This window comes from Somniosus microcephalus, chromosome 2 (assembly GCF_052327205.1).
Source record: "Somniosus microcephalus isolate GS21.2 chromosome 2, FLI_Smic_1.0, whole genome shotgun sequence".
Classification (NCBI taxonomy): domain Eukaryota; kingdom Metazoa; phylum Chordata; class Chondrichthyes; order Squaliformes; family Somniosidae; genus Somniosus; species Somniosus microcephalus.
Window position 1 is genome coordinate 227,914,346 of NC_140988.1, and position 23,615 is coordinate 227,937,960.

Below are 23,615 nucleotides of genomic sequence, written 5' to 3' on the forward strand. Positions count from 1 at the left end.
ACGGGTGCATATTGATTTTGCTGGTCCATTCATGGACTCAATGTTCTTAATAGCAGTGGATGCTCACTCGAAATGGCCTGAGGTGATAAAAATGTCCTAAACCACTACAGAGAAAACGATTGCAGTCTTACGGACCATATTTGCCAGGAACGGCTTGCCAGAACAGATTTGCAGTTTGTGTCCGAAGAGTTTTGGAAATTTATGAGAAGGAATGGGGTAAGGCATTACACATCCGCCCCGTATCATCCAGCCACAAATGGATTGGCTGAGAGGTTCGTACAAACCTTTAAAAAGGCGATAAAGGCCATGTGCGATGATGAAATTCCACTACAGCATAAGGTGGACAATTTCCTGTTAGCCTACAGAAATGCGACACATGCAGTTACCAACCAGACCCCGGCCATGATGTTCTTTAACCGAAGGTTGAGATCTCGTCTGGATTTGCTCAGACCAAATGTGCGAAGAAATGTTGAGGACAAACAATTCCAGCACATCAATGAGAAGCCGACAAGGAGCTTCACTGTCGGACAACCAGTCTTGGTCCGTGACTACCGAACAGAGAAATGGCAACCCAGAATGATATGCACACGGCAGGGGCCATTAATGTACACAGTGGATGTCGGGGAGAACATTGTGAGACGCCACGTCGACCAGATCTAAGCGTCACAGGAACGAGTCAACCCCATGTCTCGTGTACCTGGGGATGAACCCGACATACCGGTAGCATCTACCTCAGAAACAGTAGCAGTGGAAACTGATGAACTAACCGACGAAAGGGGGCCAGAATCGCCTCCGCACCAAGAACAAGAACCTCAGGAAAGGCGCTATCCAGAAAGGATCAGGAAGCCGCCCCAAAGACTGAATCTATAAATGGACTATTTCTGTTTAATGTGCATGTTAATGTATTAATTGTTATTTGAATATTATGGGTACTGCTAATCTAAAAGGGGAGGAATTGTAGTGTATGTACCTTTAAGAGAGAACGACTTTTACAGCTCTTGTATACTGTAGTACCAGCAGTGACCACACCTGTATATAAGCCTTGAGCATGCCTCTGTACTGCCAGTCTTGAGACTACCCTACTCCAGTAAACACCTGTTGATTGTTAAGTTACAGCCTCCGTGTAGTTATTGGAAAACACCATACTCTAAGAATCACGGATCCAACATTGCCCATACGTACCTGGTGATGAACCCGACGTACAGGTCACATCTACCCCAGAAACAGTAGCATCGGAAGCTGATGAACCAACCGATGACAGGGGGCCAGAATCGCCTCCGCACCAAGAGCAAGACACTCGGGAAAGGCGCTATCCAGAAAGGATCAGGAAGCCTCCCCAAAGACTGAATATATAAATAGACTATTTTCAGCTAATGTTGCATGTTAAAAGTGTTAATTGTAATTAGTTTGATATTTAATTGTTTAATGAGTGTTATCAAATCAAATCAAATCAACTTTTATTGTCATTGTTAGTGCACAGTGCAGTACAATGAAATGTAGGCTTGCGGCTCCCGAGAGTGTACATTTAGATTAAGACATTTAAACATTCAACATACATTTGGCTTGTAATACATTAACATAAACATAACCATAATAAAGTGCATTGGCAGATGTGCAGGCTTTAGAGTTTATTTGTGGAGTTCAGTAGGATGACAGCCCTGGGAAAGAAGCTGTTCCTAAATCTGGTCGTACGGGTGCGAATGCATCTGTAGCGTCTCCCAGATGGCAGGAGGGCGAACAGACTGTGGCTGGGGTGGGTAGGGTCTTTGATGATGGACCGTGACCTCCGTAAACAGCGTTTCTGGTATATGTGCTCTATGGTCGGTAGCCGGGTGCCGGTAATGCGTTGGGCAGTTTTGACTACCCGCTGCAGGGCTTTCCGGTCATAGTAGCTACAGCTGCCATACCATACTGTGATACAGTTTGTCAGGATGCTCTCTATTGTGCAGCGGTAAAAGTTAGAGAGGATCAGGGGTGACAGGTTACATCCCTTCAGCCTCCTTAGGAAATAAAGGCGCTGCTGGGCCTTCTTCACCAGAGAGGAGGTATTGAGGGACCAGGAGAGGTCTTCCATGATGTGGACTCCGAGGAACTTAAAGCTGTCCACCCTTTCCACCACAGCCCCATTGATGTGGATGGGGGTGTGACTTCTGCCTTTAGACTTCCTGAAGTCCACAATGATTTCTTTGGTTTTCTTGATGTTAAGGGCCTGTTAATCTAAAAGGGGAGGAATTGTAATGTATATACCTTTAAGGGGGGAACTATCTTTTACAGCTCATGTATACTGCAGTACCGGCAGTGACCACACCTGTATATAGTACTGAGTAGTAATCTGTACAGATCAGTTCTAGTGTGAGCCACGTTGAGTAAACACCTGTTGTACTGTTCTCCTGCAGTCTGTGTCTTATTATACACAGACACAACACTGCCTTCCACCCTATCACAGACGGTCCCTTTTGTTTTTTCCTCCCCTCCCCCCTTTCCCTGCCTCAGAACCTGCTTAAAATCTGTTGCATCTCTAACACTTTCCAGTTTTGACAAAGGCTCACAGACCTGAAATGTTAACTCTGTTTCTCTCTCCACGGATGCTGCCTGGCCTGCTGAGTGTTTCCAGCATTTTGTGTTGTTATTTCAGATTTACAGCATCTGCAGTATTTTGCTACTGATCCTGTACTTAATCAGCACCTACACATGCACCTCCAGTAGCAGTCACTAGATAGCAATCAGCTGCGGCCTATGTTTAATTTTGAAGTATTTGAAATGAATAAGATTAAATTCCACCATCTTCTTGCAGACTACAAAATACTGTTTCTTAGAAAAAGGGGCGAAGGTGGTTGCGTGCATGGGACATGAATCTCCAAAGGGCAGCTCAGCAAAAACAGTTTTGGAACCTCTACTGTAGAGGGTAAATGAAAGATACGGTGGTGTACTTAGCCACACAGAGCAATCAGTGTTCACAGGCTAGGGAGAGAAAAACAATCTGCATGAATTCCTGCTACTGGTCACAATGGGTTGCCTCCTGCTGCCAAGTACATATGCATTGATTTCAGATGAGTTTCACCTTGACTAATTTGGTAGAACTCTCTTCTCTGTCTCAGAGGATCATGGGTTCAAGCCCCAACCCAGGACTTGAGCACATAACCAAGTCAACACTCCAGTGTCGTGCTGAGGGAGTGCTGCATTGTCAAAAGAACCATACTTTGGATGAGAAATGAACTGAGCCCCAGCTGCTGGTTCAGGTGGATGATAAAGACCCTATGACATTATCTGAAAAAGAGCAGGAAATTCTCCCTAGCCACACTTTCCCTTAACCAACAGCTCCAAAACCAAATTAACTGGTCATTTACCTTATGGTTGTTTGTACAATCCTGCTATGTGCATAATGGCTGCCCTCATTGCACTTGGAAGTACTTCAATGTACGTGAAGAGCTTTGAGATGTTTCTGAGAAATATGATTAAGCTGCTGTATAAATTCAAGTCTTTCCTTCTAGAGGAAGAAAGGATTGTGCTGACCTCATTACCATCTAAGCTTCCACACTAAAAATGAGTTCTCAGGTGACTATTGAGTCCAATGTGGGACCTACTGGCCTAGAAATTCACTGGCCTTAGCGCCGCTTTTGAGGCGCTAGAGGGCCTAGCGGCGAAGTTATGGCCAGTTTTGAAATTGACAGGGGCCCTAAATCGGCGTTAGGCCGGTAGCGCTGCGCCGGCACCGATGACGTCATCGGTGTGCGCAGCGTCCCGGTTGCCATGGTAACCCGCCCGAACTCGGAAATTGAGTTGCGGCCGCCTCGCCCGTGGCAGCCGCAAGCAACGTTCTGGCAGAGGTGCCTTACAGAACGTTGCGCCGGCGCATTAAAGGCCCCGCGGCGGCCGGCCGCTTTCCCGCCGCCCGCCTGGCCGCAGCTCCCTCCCCGGACTTCCCCCCCCCCCCCCCGGAACAGAAGCAAGCCCGGCACTTGTCCGAGGTGCCGGGCTCATTTTTAAAAAGATTATCGCGGGCCGCGGCCGGGTGCAGGCAGCTCCTCCTTAAGGGAAGGAGGAGGCCTGCACTTCCCGAACCTGCCGCACCGCAGCGGGCGCCGCAGCGCCGGAATAGCGCCGAAATTCAGCGCATAGCGCCAGTTTTCAGGCGCTAACAGCTTTCAGCAGCGCCGGCAGCCGTTTGGGCGCAGAAGTAGTGAATTTTTGGCCCGCCCAGCGCGACTTAGCTCCGGCACTAACTTCCGGCGCTAAAGCCGTCGCTGCGCCAAAACCCAATTTCTAGGCCACTGTCTCTGTCACAGGTGGGGCAGACGGTGGCTGAAGGGGCGGGTGGGTGGGGTGCTTGGGTTGACGTGCGGTCCTTCCGCTGTTTGCGCTTGGCTTCTGCTTGCTCCCGGCGAAGAGACTCGAGGTGTTCGGCACCTTCCTGGATGCTTCCCTTCCACTTTGTATGGACTTGGGCCAGGGATCCCAGGTGTCGGTGAGGATGTTGCACTTTTTCAAGGAGACTTTGAAAGTATCCTTGAAGCGGTTCCTCTGCCCACCTGGGGCTCTCTTGCTGTGTCGGAGCTCCGAGTAGAGCGCTTGCTTTGGGAGTCTCATATCGGGCATGCAGACGATGTGGCCCGTCCATCGGAGCTGATCGAGTATGGTCAAAGCTTCGATGCTGGGGATGTTGGCCTGAGCGAGAACACTGACATTGGTGCGCCTATCCTGCCAGTGGATTTGCAGGATCTTGCGGAGGCAGTGTTGGTGGTGCCTCTCCAATGCTTTGAGGTGCCAGCTGTACATGGTCCATGTCTCTGAAGCATACAGGAGGGCGGGAATCACTACTGCTCTGTAGACCATGAGGTCCTGGTCTTCAAACACTCTCGTCCTCAGGCGACTGAAGGCTGCACTGGCACACTGAAGGTGGTGTTGGACTTCGTCATCGACGTCTGCCCTTGTTGACAGCAGGTTCCCGAGGTATGGAAAGTGGTCTATGTTGTCCAAGGCCTCATCATGCATTTTGATAATCAGGGAGCAGTACTGTGTGGCGGGGGCAGGTTGGTAGAGGACCTTTGTCTTACGGATGTTTAGTGTAAGGCCTATGCTCTCGTACGCTTCGGTGAAGGTGTTGACGATGGTTTGGAGTTCGGCCTCAGAGTGTGCACAGACGCAAGCGTCGTCTGCATACTGTAATTCGATGACAGAGGATGGGACGACCTTGGATCTGGACTGGAGGTGACGGAGGTTGAATAGTTTCCCGTTTGTTCTGTAGATTAGCTCCACTCCAGTGGGGAGCTTACTGAGGGTGAGATGGAGCATTGCAGCCAGGAAGGTCGAGAAGAGCGTTGGTGCGATGACACAGCCTTGCTTGACCCCGGTTCGTCCGTGAATTGGGTCTGTGGTGGATCCATTGGTCAGGATCACGACTTGCATGTCGTCGTGAAGCAGGCGGAGGCTGGTGACCAACTTTTGAGGGCAGCCGAATTTGAGGAGGACACGTACAGTGGTTGGTGCTTTTCCCTGCATTTCTCTTATAGTTGACGCGCGGTGAAGATAATGTCCATTGTGCCACCCAGTGGGCGGAATCCGCATTGCAACTCTAGGAGGAGCTCTTCAGCCACTGGGAGAAGGCGATTTGGAGGATTCTTGCGATGACTTCCCCTGTGGCAGACAGCAGGGAGACTCCTCTGTAATTACCGCAATCGGACTTGTCACCTTTCTTGAAGATGGTCACAATTACGGCATCTCTGAGATCCCCTGGCATGCTCTTCTCCTTCCAAATAAGAGAAATGAGTTCATGTATTCACGCCAATAGTGCTTCTACGCCATGTTTTAGCGCCTCGGCGGGGATTTCATCTGCTCCTGAGGCCTTGTTGTTCTTCAGTTGTCGGATGGCCTTTTCAACCTCATGCTGGGCTGGGATGTGCTGTGGTGGTGGCGGGTAGCATGCTGCGGGATGGAGTTGAGGACACTCGCGTCGAGCACATAAAGCTAGGCTGATACTCCAGTGCAGTGCTGAGGGTGTCTTGCATTGTCAGAAGTGCTGTCTTTTGGATGAGACGTTAAACCAAGGCCCCGTCTGCTCTCTCAGGTGGATGTAAAAGATCCCATGGCACTATTTCGAAGAAGAGCAGGGGTGTTATCACACACACAGAAACCCCACAGTGCAGATAGAGGCCATTTCGGCCCATCGAGCCTGCACCGACACATATCCCACCCGATCCCCGTAACCCCTACACCAACACATATCCCACCCTATCCCTGTAACCCCACGTATTTAATCCCCCTAACACTAAGGGTCAATTTACCATAGCCAATCTGCGGTGTCCTGGCCAATATTTATTGCTCAACCAACATAACAAAAATAGATTATCTGGTCATTATCACATCGCTGTTTGTAGGAGCTTGCTGTGCGCAAATTGGTTGCCGCGTTTCCCACATTACAACAGTGACTACACCTAAAAAAAAAAGTACTTCATTGCTTGTAAAGTGCTTTGAGACGTCCGGTGGTTGTGAAAGACACTATATAAATGCAAGTCTTTCTTTCTTTTTCCAGGCTAACTACAATCTTTTTAATGGGACGTCACTGTAATTTTACCACAGTATTCTCCAGCTGTCCATTCTCTGCAATTTTAATAATCATGATATATTTTATTAATAAAAGCATGAGTTGCTACAGTGCAAAATCTAATATATAAAATAGCCAAGTTTTTTTGAATCCTGACTGAAATATTTCAGTTCTGCCAATACTAGAGAGAGCATTTAGTGAGTATCACATCTGCTAATGTCCTACCTGCTTCCTAGGAAGTAGGCTTAGATTGCAGGTGGAGGGAGCTCTGCCCAGCTACACTTCAAAAATTGTTTATACCAATCTGGCATAAAAGGAAATCTAAAAAGGTGACTCAACCGTGGATAACAGGGGAAATTAGAGACAGCATAAAATCCAAAGATAGGGCGTATAAAATAGCCAAAAAAAGCGCCAGAGCGGAAGATTGGGAACAGTTTAAGATAGAGCAAAGGAGGGCAAAGGGCATGATCAAGAGGGGCAAAATAGCTTACGAAAACAAGCTGGCGGAAAATATAAAAACTAACTCCAAAAGCTTTTATAAATATATCAAAAGGAAAAGACTGGTGAAAACCAAAGTTGGTCCATTGCAGTCAGATACGGGGGAATATATAATGGGAAATAAGGAAATGGCAGATCAACTAAATGCATACTTTGGGTCAGTCTTTACGAAGGAAGACACAAAAAACCTCCCTGGGATATCGGGAAAAATAGGGACATTGGCAAAGGAGGAACTGACGCAAATCAATATCTCTAAGGATATGGTGTTAAGGAAGCTAAAGGGATTGAAGGTGGACAAATCCCCAGGGCCCGATAACATGCATCCTAGGGTACTGAAGGAGGTGGCCCTAGAGATAGCGGATGCACTAAGGATGATTTTTCAGAATTCATTAGACTCGGGAACAGTGCCGATGGATTGGAGGGTAGCTAACGTTACCCCACTATTCAAAAAGGGGGGTAGGGAAAAAGCAGGTAATTACAGACCTGTAAGCCTTACATCAGTTGTGGGCAAAATGCTGGAGTCCATCATTAAGGATGAAATAGCGGAGCACTTAGCAAATGGGGACAGGATAGGACAGAGTCAACATGGATTTACAAAGGGTAAATCGTGCTTGACTAATCTATTGGAATTTTTTGAGGGAGTAACTGGTAGAATAGATGGGGGAGAGCCAGTAGATGTGGTGTACCTGGACTTCCAAAAGGCCTTCGATAAGGTCCCACATAAAAGATTAGCATGGAAAATTGAGGCTCATGGGATAAAGGGGAAAGTTTTGGCGTGGATAGGGAACTGGCTGTCAGATAGAAAACAGAGAGTTGGAATAAACGGCTCATTTTCTGAATGGCAGGCAGTAACAAGTGGGGTACCACAGGGATCTGTCCTGGGCCCCCAGCTGTTCACAATTTACATTAATGACCTGGATCAGGGAGTCGGATGCAGCATTTCCAAATTTGCAGACGACACTAAACTAGGAGGGGGGGTGGGCTCAGAGGAAGAGACCAGGAAGCTCCAGAGCGATTTGGACAGACTGGGCGATTGGGCGGATAAATGGCAGATGCACTATAATGTGGACAAGTGCGAAGTTATCCACCTTGGGTGCAGGAACGGGAGGGCAAATTATTATTTAAATGGCAATAGATTGGGAGAGGGGGAAGTACAGAGAGACCTGGGTGTTCTTGTACACCAGTCACTGAAGGCGAGCATGCAGGTGCAACAGGCGGTCAAGAAGGCAAACGGTATGCTGGCCTTCATAGCAAAAGGGTTAGAATACAGGAACAGGGATACCTTGCTGCAGCTGTACAGGGCACTGGTGAGACCACACCTCGAGTACTGTGTACAGTTTTGGTCGCCTCATCTGAGGAAGGATGTTCTTGCCATGGAGGGGGTGCAGCGGCGATTCACCAGGCTGATACCAGGAATGGCGGGAATGACCTATGAGGAGAGACTATGTAGTTTAGGGATGTACACACTGGAGTTTAGAAGATTGAGAGGGGACCTCATAGAAGTGTATAAAATTCTGACAGGTCTAGACAGACTGGATGCAGAAGGAATGTTTCCCTTGGCGGGTGAAAACAGAACTAGAGGACATAATTTAAGGATAAGGGCTAAACCATTTAGGACAGAGATGAGGGGGAATTTCTTCACTCAGAGAGTGGTGAACCTGTGGAACTCATTGCCACAGAGGGCAGTGTACGCCAGCTCATTAAATATATTTAAGAGGGAATTAGATATATTTCTACGGGCAAAAGGGGTTAAGGGTTACGGAGAGAAGGCGGGGACGGGATACTGAATTAAAGGATCAGCCATGATCTCATCGAATGGCGGAGCAGGCACGAAGGGCCGAATGGCCTACTCCTGCTCCTATCTTCTATGTATCTATGTAAATGGTGATCCTGGCAAGCTAGGAGGGATGTAAATTATTGTTTTTGATAAAATTATTTTTAATTATATGCTTTCAATTATTGGCAACACAACCAATTATGGACACCAGTCCTTTCACTATAAAGTCGGATACAGTGAAGATTAATATAACATTCAGTCGATTAGTCCACAAAGTAGTGCTTCTTGATGTAATTGTATGAATAAATTGTTGTTTGTGTTCTGAATACTGATTGAGAAAATAATGGCATAGATTTTCCAATTAAGACTGAGATGAGGAGGAATTTCTTCACTCAGAGGTTTGTGAATCTTTGGAATTCTCTACCCCAAAGGGCTGTGGATGCTGAGTCGTTGAGTATATTCAAGGCTGATACAGATAGATTTTTGGACTCTAAGGGAATCAAGGAATATGAGGATTGGGTGGGAAAGCGGAGTTGAGGTCAAAGATCAGCCATGATCTTATTGAATGGCGGAGTAGGCTCGAAGAACTGTATAGCCTACTCCTGCTCTTAATTCTTATGTTCTTATGTTCTTAATTAGGTTTACCCTATTAATATGCACTTTCTCAATCAATATTCAGGACATGCATTTCTGGGGACAGGGAAACTATAAGAACATAAGCAATAGGAGCAGGAGTAGGCCATGCGGCCGTCGAGTCTGCTTCGCCATTCAATAAGATCATGGCTGATCTTCGACCTCAACTCCACTTTCCCACCCGATCCCCGTAACCCTTGATTCCCTTAGTGTCCAAAATTCTATCAATCTCAGTCTTGAATACACTCATCCACTGAGCATCCACAGTTCTCTGGGGTAGAGAATCCCAAAGATTCACAACCCTCTGAGTGAAGAGATTTCTCCTCATCTCAGTCCTAAATGGCCGACCCCTTATCCTGAGACCATGCCCCCTAGTTCTAGACTCTCCAGCCAGCGGAAACAGCCTCTCAGCATCTACCCTGTCAAGCCCTGTAAGAATTTTATACATTTCAATGAGATCACCTCTCATTCATCTAAACTCCAGATAATATAGGCCCAATCTACTCAATCTCTCCTCATAGGACAGCCCCCTCATCCCAGGGATCAATCTAGTGAACCTTTGTTGCACCCCCTCCAAGTCAAGAATATCCTTCCTTAGGTAAAGAAACCAAAACTGTACACAGTACTCCAGGTGTGGTCTCATCAGAGCCCTATTATAAGGCTTCTTTACTCTTACACTCCAAACCCCTTGCTAATATACGATTTGCTTTCCTAATTGCTTGCTGTACCTGCATATTAACTTTCTGTGATTCGTGTATAAGGACCCCCAAATCCCTCTGAATACCAACATTTACTAGTCCCTCACCTTTTAAAAAATATTCTACTTTAACATTCATCCTACCAAAATGGATGATTTCACTTTACCACATTATACTCCATCTGCCACCTTCTTGCCAATCACTTAACTAGTCTATGGCCCAGAAATTGGATATGGCCATGAAACGGGCAGTGTTAAGGCCCAACGACATTAAGCTGCGCCACCTCATAATGGTCTAGGTAGCACGCAAACTTCATGCTCAGTCATCATTAACATGATTGTAGTCTTGATTTCAGCACTAAAACTGCTGCTCATTGGCTTAATACTCAACAAGTGGGCCAATTATTACCATCAAGCCAGGGGATCAACCCTGGTTCAATAAGGAGTGTAGAAGAGCATGTCAAGAGCAGCACCAGGCGTACCTAAAAATGAGGTTCCAACCTGGGGAAGCTGCAACACAGGACTACATGCATACTAAAAAGTGGAAGCAGCATGTTATAGACAGGGCTAAACGATCCCACAATCAACAGATCAGATCAAAGCTCTGCAGTCCTGCCACATCCAGTCATGAATGGTGGTGGACCATTAAACAACTAACGGGAGTAGGAGGCTCCATGAATATCTCCATCCTCAATGATGGTGGACAAATGTAAGAAGTCACACAACACCAGGTTATAGTCCAACAGTTTTATTTGAAATCACAAGCTTTCGGAGCGCTGCTCCTTCGTCAGGTGAAGTGGAGAGATGCATAAAGACACAGCTTATATAGTCAGAGAATAATGCCAGATGATTACAGGTAATCTTTCTAACTGCCATTTATCACACCTCGGCACACAACCCTGCCACGGCAACCTCTGCAAGACATGCCAGATCATCAACACAGATACCATCATCACACGTGAGGACACCACCCACCAGGTACATGGTACATACTCATGTGACTCGGCCAACGTTGTCTACCTCATACGTTGCAGGAAAGGATGCCCCGGAGCATGGTACATCGGCGAGACCATGCAGACACTGCGACAACGGATGAACGGACACCGCGCAACAATCGCCAGGCAGGAGTGTTCCCTCCCAGTCGAGGAACACTTCAGCAGTCAAGGACATTCAGCCTCCGATCTTCGGGTAAGCATTCTCCAAGGCGGCCTTCGAGACACACGACAACGCAAAATCGTAGAGCAGAAACTGATAGCCAAGTTCCGCACTCGTGAGGACGGCCTCAACTGGGATCTTGGGTTCATGTCACACTACATGTAACCCCACCTGATGTAGGGTCATCCAGACTCGAGTCGTCGTTGGCTTGTTCTCTCTACACAGATGCGGCCAGACCTGCTGTGATTTCCAGCAAAAAAAAATGTTTTTTTGTCTGTTTTTTGTTTTTCATACAGACCCCAGCATCTGCAACATTTGACCCCTTGTGACCCCACCTCATTGTTCTTTGATGTAATATTTTCCTGACTAACCTGTTTGGACACAATTCACACCTTTGATTGCTGTGATTATCTCTGCCAAGGTGTGATAAATGGCAGTTAGAAAGATTACCTGTAATCATCTGGCATTATTCTCTGACTATATAAGCTGTGTCTTTATGCATCTCTCCACTTCACCTGATGAAGGAGCAGCGCTCCGAAAGCTTGGGATTTCAAATAAAACTGTTGGACTATAACCTGGTATTGTGTGACATCTTACATTTGTCCACCCCAGTTCAACACCGGCATCTCCACACAATGATGGTGGAGCCCAACACGTGAGTGCAAAAGACAAGGCTGAAGCGTTTGCAACCATCTTCAGCCAGAAGTGCAGAGTAGATGATCTATATCGGCCTCCTCCTGAGGTCCCCACCATCACAGAAGCCACTCCATATGAGCACACTGGATACAGCAAAGGCAATGGGACCCGACAAAATCCCAGCTATCGTGCTGAAGACTTGTGCTCCAGAACTATCCGCGCCTCTAGCCAAGCTGTTCCAGTACAGCTACAACATTGGCATCTATCCAACAATGTGAAATACTGCCCAGGTATGTCCTGTCCACAAAAAGCAGGACAAATCCAAACCGGCCAATTACCGCCCCATCAGTCTACTCTCAATCATCAGCAAAGTGATGGAAGGTGTCATCGACAGGGCTATCAAGCGGCACTTACTCGCCAATAACCTGCTCACTGATGCCCAGTTTGGGTTCCGCCAAGACCACTCAGCTCTTGACCTCATTACAGCCTTGGTCCAAACATGGACAAAGGAGCTGAATTCCAGAGGTGAGCTGAGAGCGACTGCCCTTGACATCAAGGCAGCATTTGACCGAGTGTGGCATCAAGGAGCCTGAGTAAAACTGAAGTCAATGGGAATCAGGGGGAAAATGCACCACTGGCTGGAGTCATACCTAGCACAAAGGAAGATGGTTGTGGTTGTTGGAGATCAATCATCTCAGCCCCAGGACATCGCTGCAGGAGTTCCTCAGGGCAGTGTCCTTGGCCCAACCATCTTCAGCTGCTTCATCAATGACCTTCCCTCCAGCATAAGGTCAGAAATGGGGATGTTCGCTGATGACTGCACAGTATTCAGTGCCATTCACAACTCCTCAGATAATGAAGCAGTCCATGCCCGCATGCAACAAAACCTGTACGACGTTCAGGATTGGGCTGATAAGTGGCAGGTAACGTTCACACCACAGAAGTGCCAGGCAATGACTATCTCCAACTAGCGAGAGTCTAACCACCGCCCTTTGACATTCAACGGCATTACCATCGCCGAATCCCCCACCATCAACATCCTGGAGGTCACCATTGACCAGAAACTTAACTGGACCAGCCAGATAAATACTGTGGCAACAAGAGCAGGTCAGAGGCTAGGTATTCTGCGGCAAGTGTCCCATCTCCTAACTCCCTAAAGCCTTTCGACCATCTACAAGGCACAAGTAAGGAGTGTGATGGAATACTCCCCACTTGCCTGGATGAGTGCAGCTCCAACAACACTCAAGAAGCTCAACACCATCCAGGACAAAGTGGCCCACTTGATTGGCACCCCATCCGCCACCTTAAACATTCACTCCCTCCACTACCAGTGTACCGTGGCTGTAGTGTAGTCTACAAGATGCACTGCAGCAACTCGCCAAAACTTCTTCGGCAGCACCTCCCAAACCCATGACCTCTTCCACCTAGGACAAGGGCAGCAGGCGCATGGGAACACCACCACCTCCAGGTTCCCCTCCAAGTCACACACCATCCTGACTCAGAAGTATATCACCGATCCTTCATCGTCGCTGGGTCAAAATCCTGGAACTCCCTACCTAACAGCACCATGGGAGTACCTTCACTACACGGACTGCACTGGTTCAAGAAGGCAGCTCACCACCAACTTCTCAAGGGCAATTAAGGATGGGCAATAAATGTTGGCCTTGCCAGCATTACCCACATCCCATAAACGAAGAAAAAACATATCGGGTCCAATCTAATTCCCAGTCATGTTTGCCACAGGCTTTATTCAGTACCTAAAGGGAAGGTGCATTGATGCTACAGCACCTCATTGTCAAGCCACTCAGAACTGTAGCTGCTAGAAGAAGAAGAAGAAGGTACTGCAAAGCCATTAAAGGGAGAGAGCCTGGAGATTCTCAGACGCGGCTCTTGAGGCACTGGACGTGGCCGTAGAGAGGAAGCAGGTTGTCCTCTTCCCACACACTGGCAGGAAGCCCTCACCATACACCTCGCGAAGGCTCTGGCAGGAGATAGCTGCCCATGTTACGGCCAGCATTGTGGTGCCAAGGTCAGCCATCCAGTGCCAAAAGAAGTTTAATGACCTCACATGGCAGGTCAAGTTGAGTGAAGACTTCAGCAAATGTCACATCCCACCATCTACACCACAAGCCTCACACACTGCTCAATGCACCACACCCCCAGCATTCACCTACCAACAATTTCTACCTATCACCACTTATAACTCACAATAAGCGCTTCACTTCAACTTCACAACCTTACCACTGCTGCAACACTCAACCCACATCTCACACATTGACAGCTATTCAACTATGGCAGGCACATCACTCAAACACATTGCACCACACTCACTCACACATTTCTCTTTCTCTTGCAGGTCAAGGTTGCGCACAACAGGAGGGAGCAGCAGACAGGCAGGGGCCAGGCTGACATCCATGACCTCAGCCAGCTAGAGGCGAGTGTGCTGGACTTCATTGGGCGGCAGATCTTAGAGGCCGTGGCAACCGACTCGGCTGAACCCCTTGGGGACAACAACGGTATGCTCATTCCTAATCCTTCTTCTCACATCCCACTTACCCTTCATCCCATAATCTCTTCTAATTTTCAAGCTGCTGATGCTGTATCCATGCATATCTTGCTTCCACCCCACCCCTCACCACAACCTGACTCTTGTGCCTTTCTGCTTTCAGATAATCAACAACAAGCACCAAACTAGCCTGTCCCCGAGGCGATGCAGGAGATTGAGGGGGGAGAAGAAGAAGACACAGCGTCACTACATCTGTCACTTGCAGACACCAGCTCAGAAACTAGCACTGCACATACTTTAGAGGCTAGTGTAGATGCGGGATCTGCACAAGGTGAGGCACTGGGCACGAGTGGGCTGCAGCAAAGCCAGGGGAAAAGGGTAGCTTGGGGGCCAAACCCCTAGAGGGCGAGTTCTGCTGCAGACCTCGATGGGGTGGCCTTCAGAAGAAGGGTGATGGGCATGCACACCGAATTGCTAGGTGCAATAGCAAGCCTGCCAGAGAGCCTCTTGGCAATGTCAAAGAGCATGGAGGAGTCCACCTCCAACATTGCACTGGGCTCTGCGAAGAGCTTGGAGTCCCGGATTTCCAGGATGGAACTGATGGAAGACTCCCAAAGAGACCGTGTTGACCCAAACATGATGCTGCGTGTGATGGGCGATGTCGTGGCTGCCATTGCAGCACAGGCGATTATCAAAATCCACGACGAGGCCTTGGACAACGTGGACCACTTTCCATACCTTGGGAGCCTACGGTCAACAAAGGCAGACGTTGATGACGAAGTCCAACACCGCCTTCAGTTTGCCAGTGCAGCCTTCGGTCGCCTGAGGAAGAGTGTGTTTGAAGACCAGGACCTCAAACCTAGCACCAAGCTCATGGTCTACAGAGCAGTAGTGATACCCGCCCTCCTGTATGCTTCAGAGACATGGACCATGTACAGCAGGCACATCAAAGCACTGGAGAGGTACCACCAACGCTGCCTCCGCAAGATCCTGCAAATCCATTGTCAGGATAGGCGCACCAATGTCAGTGTTCTCGCTCAGGCCAACATCCCCAGCATCGAAGCTTTGACCACACTCGATCAGCTCCGATGGATGGGCCACATCGTCCGCATGCCTGATACGAGACTCCCAAAGCAAGCGCTCTACTCGGAGCTCTGACATGGCAAGAGAGCCCCAGGTGGGCAGAGGAACCGCTTCAAGGACACCCTCAAAGCCTCCTTGAAAAAGTGCAACATCCCCACTGACAGCTGGGAATCCCTGGCCCAAGACCACACAAAGTGGAGGAGAAGCATCCGGGAAGGCGCCGAACACCTCGAATCTCTTCGCCGGGTGCAAGCGGAAGCCAAGCAGAAGGAGCGCAAGGAGCGCACGTCAATCCAAGCACCCCACCCACCCGTCCCTTCAACCACCATCTGCCCCACCTGTGACAGAGACTGTAGGTCCTGCATTGGACTCATCAGTCAACTAAGAACTCATTTTTAATGTGGAAGTAAGTCATCCTCGGTTCCGAGGGACTGCCTAAGAAGAGAAGACAGGCGGAAGCGGTCCAATGTCTTAATGCTGCAGCAGAAGCGCAGACCGCTCTCCTGAAGTTTCAGCTTGATGCCACCCAAGCTCAGACTGCTGCCATCATGGCTGGGTTTACCACTGCCGACTGGGACTTGCAGGGTATCGCAGCAGCCCAGTAATCTGAGCTCCAACAGATTGCTAGGGATGCTGAGGCGCCGCCCCCAGGAGAGTGGCAGTGGGTCAGTGGAGCAGGACCCTGCTGTCCTCTCTCAGGATGACAGCATTCCTGTTCCCACCATTGCCACTCTGCCATTGCCCTTGCTGCTTCCTGTCAGCCAGCCAGGTCTGACTGCTGCTGCCCATGCCAAGATGGTACAGTCTGCAGCTGCTCAAGGTCGTCCTGTAAGGCCATTTTAAGTCTCCCCCATGGAAACTCAGCAGCCTTCCACCAGCTATGCTACAGCCACTGGGGGAGCATTTCGTAGGAGCACTAGGACAGGAAAGGGAACTCGGAACAACAGGCACTAAGGGATTGCACAAGGATGATTAGTTCATATTGTTGTTGTAAATATGCTGTGAATTGATTTTTGATAAATTAATTAATTTTATTTGGAATCTTTTGTGGTGGCTCTCATTTCAGCTTTGTGTCCAGGAGGCCACTGATATTCCGTGACAGAGGGATGGGGATGATGGGGGTGAGGTGAGCAACAGGGATCTGGGGTTTTATTCATTGGAATCGGAGTCTGATGTGGTGTTCACGGACAGCCCGCCTGGAAGAGGGGTTGGCTGCCTGCCTCCTCCCTCCCTCCTCGTCCTCTTGCTCCTCTTCCTCTCCCTTGTCCTCCTCCTGAGGTGGTCCTGCAATCATTGCTGGCAAGGGCTGCGCCCTCATGATGGCCAAATTGTAAAGCATGCAGCAGACCACCACGAAATGGATCATCCTCTACGCCGAGTACTGGAGGGCTCCTTCTGAGTGGTCAAGGCAGCGAACCGTTGCTTCAGTAACCCGATGGTCTGCTCAATGATGTTCCTGGTGGAAGCATGGCTCTCATTATATGAATGCTGGGCACGAGTGTTGGGATTGCAGAGGGGAGTCACCAGCCAGGTGCAGAGCAAATAGCCCTTGTCTCTGAGCAGCCACCCTCGAGCTTCATGTGGAAGATTTCTGGCGCACTGGACTGATGGAGGATGAAGACATCATGGCTGCTACCCGGATAGCAGGCATTGACCATCAGGAAACGCTGAGCGTGGTGGCACACCAACTGCTCACTAAATTAGTGGTAGCCTTTGCGGTTACAGAAGATCTCAGGATTGTTATACGGCGCCCACAACTGCACGTGGGTGCAGTCGATGGCACCCTGCACCATGGGGAAGCCCGCTATCCTGGAAAAGCCACATGCACCCTCGTCCTGCCCTCTCTGCTCAGAGAGAAGACAACGTAATCCCTTCTCCTGGTGTAGGGAGCTTTAGTGACCTCCCGGATGCAGCAATGGATGGAAAACTGTGAGATGTTTGCTATGTCGCCTGCTGCAGACTGGAAGGATCCACTGGTGAAGAAATTGAGGGCCACTGTGACCGTGACTGCCACTAGGAGAGCTGTGGTCGCCCTGCTCTGAGGCTGCAGGTCTGGTTGTAGGAGGTGGCAGAGTTACGTGACCACCTCCTTGGTGAAGCAGAGCCTCCTAATACACTGCTCCTCACTTAAATGGGTATAAGAGAAGTGCTCTCGGAGGACCCTGGGTGGGTAAGACCTCCTGTTGAGAGCCATCCTCGCCCTCCTCCTCCTCCCTCTGCGCACATCTTCTCGTCTTCCTCGCTGCTTCCACTCTCTCTCCCAAAGATACTCGAGCACAAGGGGGACTGCCAGTAGAGCCCCCATGACTGTTAGCAAGTGTTGTGAGCAGAAGCCTTTAAATAATAATGGAAGCGTTCTCCACTTGCAAAAACACTCCCTGTCACCTTAGAACCTTGACAAAAGTTTGTAAAGCTGCTGGAGTTGCAGAAAGTTGCACAGAGCGAGTCAAACTGAACAAACGTAGCAGGTGCAAGTTGTTGCTGATGATCCCTTTAAATACCACTGCTGGAGCCTCCTTCCTGCTTCTCAACGCTTGCTCAGCTCGTCGCACTTAAGGCATGCCGGTAAGTTGAATGGAAAACTCGCAGATCGGGCGTCAAGTGAGCATTGCACACACTGACGTCAAGATCTGCATCATTTCCATGATTTTAGCAATCGCTGATATCAGCAGCGCTGCTGGCCATCTGAAAATGGCAGCTGCCGCGGGACTCGACAGCAGCTGGCAGAAGAGCAGTGGCCACCATTTTTTGCCCAAATTTGGTGGTAACAGGTGGCGCTAAATCCCTGAATTTCTAGGCCTATATCCCTTTGCAGCCTCTTTGAGTCCTCTCAGTATACTTTCCCACCTAGCTTTGTATTGTCAGCTAAAAGCTGGGGGCTTCATTTAAATATTCATTTGAGATGGAGTCTTCCTTATCTGACATTCTCTTGTACAGGTCTTCCCTTCTTAATTGTGCCAATGTGAACTGGGAATCCAGAGCTACTAAACAGTAGTAAGTTTATATAATGGACTCAATAATGTTAAGTATATCTCAGGCACCTCAATTGTTCTTCATTTTTTCTTTGCTGACTTGTAGGCTCTCATAAGCCAATGTGCCATTTCTTTAATTTCCCCCCCCCCATAGGTTTCCTATGGAGATCCCCCTATCCTAAGTGTTTGGAAGAAAGAACAGACCAATGCAAGGATGTCCAGCAGGTCAGTCTGCACGAGAGGTGCTCAGTGCAAATCCACCACAATCCACATGCCCATATCTGCATACAGGTGAGCATATCTGACTTTAACAGATGATTAGTGTGGGTGGTGGCTCCTACTCTCAAAAGGAGGTTGGGACAGCCGACCTAGGATATGTTAATCCCCGACTGTTGTGTTTTTCCACAGAAGCACTCCAATCACATTATGTCATGCTTTCAGTGACATTACAAGCAAGAAGACATACCAGGTTGATCAAAAGCCAGCATAGCCTGATTGGTCACACCCAACAAGATGCCACCAACTACATCTGCAGGCCCTGGTACATTTACCTGGCAATAACAGTTGGGAACTGTCTTCACAAGGTTTGATGGCATAATTATACCTGTAGCTACACTGATGTGTAGGGCTGACACATCCAGTGACAGTAATGGTCAACTGTGGCTTGAAACTTGGCTCCACCTCCTTGCAGGTATACTGTGATGCTGACCTCACATCCACCTCATCCAGCACCACCTCCATTTCAAGTCATCAAACAGGGCATCAGAGTCTGTGCTACACCATTGCTTGCACCTTGGGTTTCCTTCTTTTTCATTTTGCCTGCCACTTCTTAGCCCCTTCCCCCTTTAGTGTTGGCAAATGCTATGAATGGGTTGAGGTACCGTCTGATCCTTTCTAAAGGCTTCCAGATTTTGTTTCTTCTTATTTTGACACTTCTTATTAATTGTCTCTCATCCCTTTAAATTTCACTGAAATACAATTTTTCACTACCACTACTCTCTGGGAGTGCTCCTCCCGGCCCCATAAAGTAATTGGTAGAAGGATTCGATGGAAGTTGAGGAGAATCTTTTTCACCCAGAGGGTGGTGGGGGTCCAGAACTCACTGCCTGAAAGGGTGGCAGAAGCAGAAAACCGCTTTAAAAAAATACTTGAATATGCATTTGAAGTGCCGTAACCTACAGGGCTATGGACCGGGAGCTGGAAAATGGGATTAGGCTGGGTAGCTCTTTTTCGACCGGCACAGACAACGTGGACCGAATGGCCTCCTTCTGTGCCATAAATTTCTATGATTCTATGAATCCAGCAGTGCAACAGCACCATTGGACTTTCTATCCTCCAGTTTCTAACCATTCAGGTCTAAACAGCACCTATTTTGAAAGATCTTAGCTATTGGGTCTTAGTCTGTGTGACCCTTTCAAGCAGGTGAGAATTAAATGTCCAAGCAATCACACATACACACTTTGCACTTGGCATCATCCTTCTAATCTTCACACTCAGGTAGGTCATTCCAATGATGATCTAATTGGTAATAACAACAGAAAATGCTGGAAAAATGTTGTTATTTCGGATTTCCAACATCTGCAGTATTTTGCTATCGTACTAATGATCTAATTGGTAACTGACTCTCATTACCATGCATAACAACTAATGTAATATGACAATAAGAACTTGGACTTACTGTTCTATTCTTAGGTGTTAAAATCACAGATTACACAGCATATTCATTGGTTTGGCAGTCACATCAGTCCTTATCTAACCCAGGTATATGCCTAGATGCATTGGGAATAGTAACTGCGAATATTACCCTAAAACATTGCTGAACGTTCATGAACACCACAAAGATATTAAGAATTCATTAATCCTATTAAACCTCTGGTACTTCACATAATCGGCTGTAACCAGATGAATAGAAAAACAGATTCATAACTAAGTTCCATCTTCTATGACAAAGGCACCAAATAAACACTTGAGCAATGAAAACATTAATACCACCTCCACAGTGTCAGGATCAGCACTGTACTATGTAACTCATCGGTAAGTTTATACAGTGACATAATCGTTAACCCAACTGATTCAAATTCTCTGTTATTGATCTTGAATTGCTTTCATACTATACTCCAGGTTTTCAAAAAAATTGCAAATATAGAAGAATATGTATGAACAGAATAGTATAATGTTTATTACACTACTCAGGGTGGCCAGCATCGTTAGTGTAATAGGCATCAATCACTCTTGTTCCTATCAAGTATTTTTGCTTATATGTTTTTAATTGTTTTTTAAAATTTCTGTTTGTTTTTTCTGGTGTTCATGATCTTCAAAGTGAGCAATGTCAGTGTTAGGAAATGGAACAGTTTTCCACATTTTGCATTCATTGCCAGCATCAGGCATAGTGGGGAACAGATCTGGAGTAAACTTCTCTATGCTGCTCCAAAATGTGCTTCAGTTCTAGCCTGTAAAGAACATCCCATACTGCACCACTTACATTTCCCACACCAGCCAAACTTATTGCATTTCTGAGTGAGGTTGCTAATTTAATGTTGTGTACCAAATTGTGGATAGTTTTGTTCTGAGTATTTTACATCCACCAGGAACTGGATAGAGGCAACACAAAATAATGGACACGAAAGGACACTTACACCCAATGGACGGGGTAAGCTTTCATGCCATTATTTTGGGCTAGATTTGGGCCCAAGTAATAAAGCTGAAAGGACTGTGCTAATCCACTTCTCCACTTAGCTCCTTTCCTCCCCCCTAAGAAAATTATGTTCCTCATTTTTATTCCTTGTGTGTTTTATTTATATAGATTCTTTGGTATAGAAGTTCAGAGTAATGTCTATTTTATGCAGTGGTACATCTTTGCAGTATTTATTACTTGTTGCAGTGTGTTAGCACGAATAGTTTTTGTTAAAGTACAAGGCAGATGGAAATTTATGAACTGTGCAGTGTTGGTGGAGAGAGAAAAAAGAAAGACTTAAATTGTATGAGCTAAGGTCATCTCATGTTCCTGACATTTTAATTTCACTTATCTCTAGTTAAAAAAAACAGTTGTGTGTGATATTAACATCACATTTTAATATTCAAGAATAAGTGACATAAGAGGCTAGATACGCCCCTCTTGAAAACATGGCAAATAACAGCTAATTAGTTGCATATTTTTCTGGGTCCATCTGGTGTCATTTGTAGCTGAGATTTTATTAGATGATTTTATCAAAGTCAATTGCAACTTGGGAACATGATCAGGTGATCAATTATATATATATATCAGTGATTTTAAAATTGTGTTTTATATCACAAAACACAGAATATGAATGAAATACCAATGACAAATAACAATGCAGACTTTTAATTAACAGGTAAATTTTGGCAAAAGGAATAAAATAATAAAGATTTATTTTCAATGTCATTAAAATGTTGATTGCTTTTCTTCTTTATTACAGTCTTCAATCTTCTGTAAATCTATAAATATAATTGCCCTGATTCTGGAATGAATGACAGAATTTTTTCAATTATTTTGTTCGTTAACTAATTATTGTTGGAACGGCATAACAGCAGACTGTCAACCATAACAGAACAAGAAAATAAAAAAATGGCACTGAAGTTATCAAAGGAACTGAACCAAGCTTGAGGGTGGAGGTAACATATTCTCTGTCAAGGATTACGGCCCTTCTTCACCCAGAGTCTAAGTTTTCAGATATATTAAGCTGATTTACTATCCTCTGTGAAGCAACTTTGCTCTTCCTGCCCCATCCCATTAAAAAAAATCCAGATCTATCCTGTACTAAATAAAATAGTAAAGCGCTTCAAGAGTAATTAAAACAGTAAAATAATCTGTGCAAAATTTACATTAAAAATGTCCTTTCTTTGCTTTTAGTTCAGTTTCCTAATTAATAAAATGCTGCAGATAATGACACAACACTGCCACCCACCAAATGACAATGTAACTACATAATTTAATCATGCACAAACAGCACTGAGTACTGCTGTAACAAAAATGTACTGCAATTCTCTCAGCAGCACTATGTTTGGCTGTCATCTAACCCTGTACTTTGCCCTGAGATATCCTGGACGACTACATGGAGCAACCAAGCAGAATTTCACACTGAAAATCAATGACTGAGAGAAACAATTTTAAGAGTTGTCTCAAATAAAATAAAACTGGAAGGAGTTTACAAGCCAATCAATTAAGCTTCGCTATACTGAATAAATACCAGTGCACAGAATATTTCCAAATCTATCATATTAAACAAGCCCTGTAAACGCACATGAAAAATACCAAAGCAAACAATATCCACAAGATGCCTGTTTGTGATTCAAAGCGAAGAAAAACTTACCAGTGGAATGGACCTCTTGACACAGGTCCTGGACACCCACAAACTGTCTACATTTATGTTAGATCCAAGTAAAGAGACAAGGCTGTCAACAGTGTGCACGAATTACTGCCTTCATTCAACTGCAGCAACAATCCTCAGCCAAGTCAAAATTGAAACTTCAAACATTATGAGAAAAATAGCACAAAAATGAAGCAAGCATCTGTAGTTACAACAAAAGATCAGTAAATCTGCAGAGCCGTAGCTTCAGCAACATCTTCTTCGATGTACACCTTGAACCAGTTACAACCACCTCAGGTGATTATCAGAGTCTGCCCACTAATTGTAATACTGAACATTATGACTTAATCTCCTCTTCTTATATTAGCGTCACCAATCCCAACTGTGATTTTGATTTTAATTTCCCAGTGTATGGATGAAAATACAGACATCAAATAGATGTCATCAGCCCCAGGCAGCTAAAATATTGATAGGAAAACTAATGTCAAATGGTGGTACATCATAAAATAATATACAAAGTGACACTGGGAAGATTTCACTGAAGTCTGTTGTAATGTAGGGAAACATGACAGCTAATTTATGTACACTATTAGCAATGAAATAAATGACATTATAAATAGTTTTGGTGATGTTGCTTTAGGGATAAATATTGGCCAACACAGCAGGATAAATTCCCTTGCTAACAATGCCAAAGATAACTTTGAAACCAAAATCAGAATCCTGGAACTGCAGCGTGGTAGAAAACATACCAACGTTTAATTATTTATCGAAAATTTTGCTCTCCATTAA

At 46.4% G+C, this 23,615-nt stretch overlaps 1 protein-coding gene across 2 annotated transcripts in view; it reads right to left on the reverse strand.

Moving 5' to 3' along the window:
* Positions 1-23,143, reverse strand: part of LOC147123249 (cyclic nucleotide-gated channel rod photoreceptor subunit alpha-like) — a 62,399-nt gene extending 39,256 nt beyond the window's left edge. Inside the window, exon 1 of one of the 2 annotated variants that reach the window (XM_085969798.1) lies at positions 22,830-23,143. The gene's annotated coding sequence lies outside the window, so the exon portion shown is untranslated. Of the gene's footprint in view, positions 1-6,766; positions 6,830-22,829 lie in introns of those variants that run through there. The other variant, XM_085969806.1, reaches the window with a different exon arrangement.
* Between the last annotated feature and the right edge of the window lie 472 nt (positions 23,144-23,615).